Here is an 8,676-nt window from a genome sequence, read left to right as displayed (position 1 = left end):
GTCTTCATTTTCGAAAATTGCTAAGACATTCTGTTTAAAATTTCGATCGATTATGTGTTCTCTTCTATGCTTCGAAATTCTTTGATTCCGCTGTGTCAGTATGAAGAAATCTGAAAATCTGAAAAGTTCTGTCTGATAAGTCTGAAATCTTTGTTGCACTGTTACGATTCGAATTTGAAATGGGACGAGAATTGTTATTCTGTCTGGCCCCCATTGGTGGGTATAAAACCATGTTCTGTTCGGCCCCCATTGGTGGGTATAAAACCATGTTCTGGCCTCACCCCTTAGAGGACTAACATATTGGGGACAATTTGACCATGGAAATGAGATGAGTAACAGTGTTCTGTCTGTTCCGATATGTTCTGTTCCGAATTGAAATGATCTGTATTGCTTCTGTTTTGTTCTGAATCATTTGATAAGTTATGTCTCTTATTCGATTCGTTTCCGTTGTGCCAAGTTAACAATATTAGTTTTGAAAGTATGTTAAAGAAATGTTTTAAGGAATTAAGTTCTATATGTATCTTTGGAATCGATCGACCCCCACTTGCTGAGTGTTTCCCAAAACACTCACCCCTTACAAATTTCAGATAAGAATGAGGAGCAACTGAATGAGGAAGAGCAAGATGCTTTCTGGGGTTGGTGAATCAGAGATCAAGATCAGAATTCAACATTTTACTTTTCTTTCGTTTCCGCTATTAGAAACTCTGATGTATTTTATTCCTTTGTCATTGTAAGACAATATTTCATTTATGAAAAAGACTGGTTTGATTTGATACGAGGCTTTATTTGAAAGAGTTCGAATAAGGTGACCGAAAAACACAACGGAAGCTACAAAATTTTCGAAAATCACATTTTCTTGCAAGGAAATTTTCGGCCACCATGTGTACTAGTGTAGCATATACAAAAAATCTCAACTTTCAAGCATGTCATACATAGGGTGTTTGAGAGATATACCTATCAACCTCTTGAGATTGATGTATGGCTCCAACTTTGTTGTCAAACAACAAAGCTCTTGAAAGGAATGGCAATCTACAAGCTTCCTCCTCCTTGAGTCTTGAATCTTTCCTTCAAATTAGGCCCACCACCAACTAGGTAGATCCCCTCATATTTTGCACTAGAAAAATATGAGAATTTTTCAAAGAGAAGTGTGTGTATTCTTCAACAATTGAAGAACACAAAAATATTGGAGAGGATGAATAGTATTTTCGGCACTATTCATGCTAGGAGAGAAAGAGAGACATTTTTTTGGTTGTGGGAAAAGTTGGGAGAAAAAGTTGCATGCCTTTGCAATATTTTAATAAAAAGTATTCACAACTCTTCACCTCCCATGCATGCTTTGCATGTGGGCTTGTAACAATTTACAAGGGCCCATGGACTTTTATTTAAATTGTCTCAAACCCATTTGAGCCCAATTAGACTTTACTTGATTTTACTCAAGCTCACTAGTTAAATAATTATTTCCAATTGGGCTCTACAAGGCCCAATGTTATTTAATTAATCCAACACTTGAATTAATTTAATTATTTGGACTCTACTAGGCCCACTAGTGTTTAATTAATTCAACACTTGAATTAATTTAATTTAGTCCATAATAATGTTTATGAAAATCACAATTTTCAAATACATTATTCACTTGGCCAAATTTTAATTTAGGAACACTTCCATTAATTAAAATTTACATTTCTCTCATAGAAGTCATACTTTTATTTTTTTCTTTACACTTATAAACTCATTTATAAGTCGTTCAACACATTGAACTATTTTCTCCTTTATAGAAGTCATACTTCTAATTTTCCTTACGCTTATAAACTCCTTTATAAGCCGTTCAACACATTGAACTATTTGTACTTCTCAACGGGATCTAGAAAGCTAGTACTTGTGTGGCCCTCAATGGTTCATTGATACGACTAGCCATGGGTTCACATCTCCATGTGATTCGGACTAAACATGTCCTTATATGAGCATACCCCAATTGCTCCATTCTTACTTATCAACTCCTTGATAACAAGAACGTCAGAACTCAAGTCTGATAATACCCAACCAATCATGTTAAACGCCTAGCAGCATCGCTTACATGATTCCCTAGGTATCAAATGATAGTGCCTGCAAGAACCATTCTATTATGGTCAGCGTACAGTACGGTCCCTTCAACTCATATATCCCGACCGATTCGACAACCATTGGTATATCGAGAGTTGTCAATGAATCGATACTATGTGTCATGTCGTAGTTGCATCGATGGTGTAATCTATGAAACCCCTTTCATAATTACAACCATACTCTGGCCAGAGATTTCAACCTACATACACATGATAACACATAGGATATCCATACCCGAAGGTAAGCGGTGAATCCCCGACTACAATGCATCGACTCCTATGTGTTTCGACAGAACACCCAACCTTGCCACCTAATGACCCCATGAGAGTCGGTAAACAAGTCAAAGTGTAATTCTAGCACATAGAGTCTCAATGTTGTCCCGGGTCATAAGGACTAATTCTGTACAACCATAAACTAGGACATTTCCACTCGATAAGTGAGAACCACTTGGAAAGTCCTTTTATGGAGGGTTGTTCAGTGCACTCTACAAGGAGCACCTATCTGCATGCTCGGACATCACAATGTCCCCTACCAATGAAACATGGTACTCACATCGCAGATACTAGTCTCTAACTCGAGCGGCCTATATCCTTCTTAGTGGCGGCTGAATCGACTAGGAACCGTTTAGAATATACAGTATTACAAATATGAGTTTCATGATACTCATCATATGAGCATCTCATATTCTTTCTACTATTTGTATATTCAAGGGCTTTATCTATGCAACTAGCATGGGTATACAGATAAAGATGTGCCAAAGTAATAATTTCAAATATTATTAAAATAAAGATTGCTTATACATAGAGTTTCATTGTGAACACTCGGCCAACACTTGGCTCGACGGGCACCTACTCTAACAATCTCCCACTTGAACTAGAGCCAACTACCCATATGCTTTAAACCCATTGATTCGCGATGCTTGTCGAATAATGGTCTAGGTAAAGGCTTAGCTAGTGGATCAATCAACATTATCGGCGGAGCCGACTGTGTCAAAAGACACTTCTTCCTCTTTCCACAATCTCTCCAAGGATGTGGTACTTACTCAATACATGTTTGGACTTCTGATGAGACCTAGGCTCCTTTGCTTGAGCTATAGCTCCCGTGTTGTCACACAACACCGGGACAGGAGCAACTCCATTAGGAATGCGTCCAACTCTTGGACAAAATTCCTTATCCAAACAGCCTCCCTTGCTGCATCTGATGCAGCAATGTATTCGGCCTCTGTGCTGGAATCCGCAGTATTGTCTTTCTTGGAACTCTTCCAAGAGACAACAGCACCATTGAGCATGAATACAAACCTAGAGGTTGACTTCGAGTCATCGATATCGCTTTGGAAGCTAGAGTCGGTGCCTTCCAATTTTAGTTCTCCACCCCATAGACCAAAAACAATTTATTGGTCCTTCTCAACTACTTGAGGATGTCTTTCACAGCTTTCCAATGTGGAAGACCAGGGTTCGATTGATATCTACTCACTACACTTAGTGCGAAAGCCACGTCAAGACGTGTAGATATCATCCCATACATGATGCTACCAATCGCAGATGCGTAAGGAATGCTTTGTCATCGCCGCTATCTCTGCATCAGTTTTGAAAGACAGACTTGGATAGGGACACGCCATGACACATTGGTAGATGTCCTCCCTTGGACTCATCCATCGAGAACCGCTTCACGATGGTATCAATGTATGTGGACTGGGTGAGATCAAGCAATCTTTCCGATCTATCTCTATAGATCTGTATCCCAATACAAAAGATGCTTCACCCAAGTCCTGCATCGGGAACTTACTCGCTAACCATATCTTAGTTGATTGCAACATTCTTACATCATTCCCAATGAGTAGAATGTCATCAACATACAACACCAGGAATGTCACAACACTCCCACTGACCTTCTTATACACACAGGGTCCCTCAGGATTCTTAGTAAATCAAACCCTTTGATTGTACTAACGAATCTGAGGTTCCAACTCCTAGATGCCTATTTTAGACCATAAATAGATCTATGAAGTTTGCATACCATATGCTCACTTCCGATAGATGTAAACCCTCCAGGTTTGAGACATGTAAATCACTTTCTTAAAATCCCCATTAAGAAAGATTGTCTTGACATCCATCTGCCATATCTCATAGTCATACTATGCAGCTATGGCTAGCAATATCCTTATAGACTTGAACATTGCAACTGGTGAAAAGGTTTCCTCAAAGTCAACTCCTTGTATTTGAGTATATCCTTTTGCCACCAATCGCGCCTTGAAGGTCAATACCTTCCCATCCGCCCCAAGTCCCTATGGGAACCGTTCCCTCAGGTGGATCTATAAGATCTCACACTTGGTTCGAATGCATGGAATTCAACTCAGATTCCATAGCTTCAAGCCATTTGGATGAATCGGCATCAGATAACGCTTCCTTGAAGGTCCTTGGATCACATCCATGGTTAGGCTCATCATGGCCCTCTTCAAGAAGCTGACCATACCTCATAGGTGGTCTCGAGACTCTCTCGGATTTTATAGGAGCTTGTATCTCCTCACTTGGCTCTTCGGGTGTGGGTTCTACAATTGTGGGTGTCTCTCGAACCTCTTCGAGTTCTATCATCTCCCTTTTTCTATCCAATAGAAATTCCCTTTTAAAAAGGTCGCATTCCTAGAAACAAACACTTTTGTTTCTTGGGGATGATAGAAGTAGTATCCAATCAAATTCATTGGATATCCACAAATTAGCATAAAATGGATCAACTGTCCAATTTATCTCCCACTACCTGCTTCATAAGCAGGGCACCCTCATATTCTAAGATAAGAATACTTAGGAGGCTTACCCATCCATATCTCATATGGTGTATGCCTTTGAATGGACATTTAGTGGAATATCTTTCAATTTTAAGTTATAGAGATCGTTTTCAAGTTCACCAGTACCAATCAAACATTCATTCATGTAAATGTTGCAAACACACTTGCAAAATAAACAAGAATATCCATTTTTATCAGCATAGAAATGGAAACAATGTTTTACAAAATTAGGTACAAACAAAACATCTCATTAAATTAACTTAAACTATTGTTCAATAATAAGTAAACATCTTCAATAGCCTTGGCAGCAACTCTTGCTCCATTGCTCATCCTCTAGAAGGTCACACCTTCCTTAAGCATTCTACTTCTTCCCATCACCTATAACTCATTATAGAGATGTGAGTCACAACCGGTATCTAATACCCAAGAAGTAGAGTTAATTGAAACGTTTACTTAAATTTAGAACATACCGCTTCCAGAACACTTCTGGGCCAGATATTCCTTGCAATTTCGCCTCCAATGTCCAGGCTTCTTGCAGTGATGACATTCATCAGCAGTCTTGTCAGCCTTAACTGGTGTGGCTGCCACAACGGGATTCGGAGATTGCCTCAGCAAGGGCACGTTCTTCTTGGGACGTTGGAAAGAACTCTTCTTTCCATTCCCATGTGGATCAATCTTCGTACCAGATGAAGAACCCACATAAAGAACCAACTTCTCTTTCTTGATGGTGGATTCAAACGTAACAGGCATGTTCACCAACTCCTCAAGGGTCGGCTCCATCTTGTTCATGTTGAAGTTCACCACAAAAGGATCAAATGAGCTAGGCAATGATAATAGCAACACGTTGGTGGTCAACTCCGAAGGCAAGATCATATCCATGCCAACGAGCTTGTCCACGAGCCCAATCAACTGCAGGCCATGCTCATGGACCGAGGCCCCATCTCGCATGCGCATAGTGATCAGCTCCTTGACGGTAGCATGCCTAAGAGGCCGTGTTTGCTCACCAAAGAGCTCCTTGAGGTGCAAATGAATGTCAGCAGCATTTTTTTGCACCCTCAAAACGCCTCTGCAGCTCATCATTCATAGAAGTCAGCATATAACACCTGGCTATCAAGTCATGGTCACACCATTCCTTGTAAGCCTGCAATTCCTCAGGATTGCAGTTAGTCGAAGCCTCAACAGGGGGCGACTCAGTCAGTGTATATGCTACCATTTCCGAATTCAAGACGATTTTTAGGTTTCTTAGCCAAGTGAGGTAATTAGGTCCAGTTAATATGTGTTTGTCGAGTATTACGGATATCGGATTGCGAATCGAAGACATTGTCAATTTGTACTGAAAAGTAAAAACAGATAAATGTTGGTGACTATTTTAAAATATTTAGTAAGATATGAAGTTTGGACTTTTACTTCATAAATATTGGCTCCCACTGTTTTGACATTTTCACTACCCTCTAGTGAAAACGGGAAACACCTTTCCTCAGTAGGTACGTAAGGTCCAATTAGCGAATTATGATCCCGAATAATATCAGCCAATCACAATTCCTAAAAGGTAGTTTCCAATTGCATCACAATGCAACCCTTAACGTAAACTTTTGTCTCACGTTTGATTAGGACCCAATAATATGACGTCGTTCATCTTCACGTGTCAAGCCTTACCCATCGATGTTGAACCTTAATGGACGGTCGCCATGAGTTCCCTCAATAATATGAGCCGAAATCATGGGAGTTCCACGTAGTTCACATCACCATGTCAATGGATGTCACAGCTTTCCGGCACCCAAAGCTCCCCCAATAATATGAGCCGAGCCCCGAGTACGGGTAGCGTTCATCATGCACCCATTGTCGATGGAAGACAAGGAAATTATAAACAAATTTATAATTCCTCTTTTCGGGCTTGATATTAATTTTGAATCTTATTCAAAATGAGGGTTTTAATTTTGAAAGGTCTCATCATTAATTTTATTTAAAAGCTCGCCATGTTTGATCGTATGTTTGCCGGATTCATGCAACTTTGTTATTATCATAATAATAACGCACATACTCATTATTTATAACATATCATGCATATATTATAAACAGTAAACAAAACAAGGATGATCAATCGCCCCAATACTAACGGACCGTGTGAGCTAAACACGGGCCTAGGTCCAATCCTAAGGAAATGCACGGGATGCAAATGCAACTATTACATAAGCTTCCAATATTTACATGTCTTCGATCTTCATAATCATCATGGCCACCATCTTCCAATCTTGATCATCCACTATACTAATATTTACAAATAAATATCCATGGCAAATAGGGATACATCTCATGGGGGTGGGAACGGGCCATAAACCAAGCCCACTTTATAAATTGATAATTATTACAATCATTCAACACAAAATATCCTAGCATACACCTAGCAAATTGGGCTTGGGATTTTGATCATCCTTCATGCATAATATCACATATCATACACCATCAATTAATTATCACAATAATTAATTGATCCAATATTATATATCTTGATCCAATCACTAACCGCCACGATTATAAACTAAATTAACAAAGTATACAAACACCTTTGTCTACTTTCAAATTAATTTATTTATAACCGAATTTCTTGTAAATCACCATTTACTATAAATAATTAAAGTCCAACTTAAATTATTTATTTCATGAGAAAATATTTGCAACTTTTGTAATTTTAAACTTAAGGGCCCAAAAACTCATTTTTCACTAAAAATATTTTGGCCCATTTAAAATTCACAAATATGTTGACCATTAAATGGCCCAACAACATCAAGGCCCATGACACTTGGATAGTCCAAAAAACTTTTGGAAACACTAGTCGTCATCGCCGTCGCCGGAGCTCCGTCGCCGGATTCCGGCAAACAAAAAAATTTTTTTTTTTTTATTAAAAGATAGGGGCGTTCGGGCAGCCCCTCGGGCTGCCCTTTCGGGCAGCCCACGGGCAGCCCGAGCTGCCCGAAATGGGCAGCAACAAGCTGCCCAATTTTCCCCCTCAAGACCTTGATTTTATGTTGCAAATTTTCATCCTCAATCGGTTAGAAATCGCCCTCAATATAATATTATGTATATGCTACAAAAAACTAGTAACCTTAGCTCTGATACCACTTGAAAGAGTTCGAATAAGGTGACCGAAAAACACAACGGAAGCTACAAAATTTTCGAAAATCACATTTTCTTGCAAGGAAATTTTCGGCCACCATGTGTACTAGTGTAGCATATACAAAAAATCTCAACTTTCAAGCATGTCATACATAGGGTGTTTGAGAGATATACCTATCAACCTCTTGAGATTGATGTATGGCTCCAACTTTGTTGTCAAACAACAAAGCTCTTGAAAGGAATGGCAATCTACAAGCTTCCTCCTCCTTGAGTCTTGAATCTTTCCTTCAAATTAGGCCCACCACCAACTAGGTAGATCCCCTCATATTTTGCACTAGAAAAATATGAGAATTTTTCAAAGAGAAGTGTGTGTATTCTTCAACAATTGAAGAACACAAAAATATTGGAGAGGATGAATAGTATTTTCGGCACTATTCATGCTAGGAGAGAAAGAGAGACATTTTTTTGGTTGTGGGAAAAGTTGGGAGAAAAAGTTGCATGCCTTTGCAATATTTTAATAAAAAGTATTCACAACTCTTCACCTCCCATGCATGCTTTGCATGTGGGCTTGTAACAATTTACAAGGGCCCATGGACTTTTATTTAAATTGTCTCAAACCCATTTGAGCCCAATTAGACTTTACTTGATTTTACTCAAGCTCACTAGTTAAATAATTATTT

Source organism: Primulina eburnea, chromosome 3 (assembly GCF_022965805.1).
Source record: "Primulina eburnea isolate SZY01 chromosome 3, ASM2296580v1, whole genome shotgun sequence".
Lineage (NCBI taxonomy): Eukaryota > Viridiplantae > Streptophyta > Magnoliopsida > Lamiales > Gesneriaceae > Primulina > Primulina eburnea.
Note: the sequence above shows the minus strand (reverse complement) of the source record.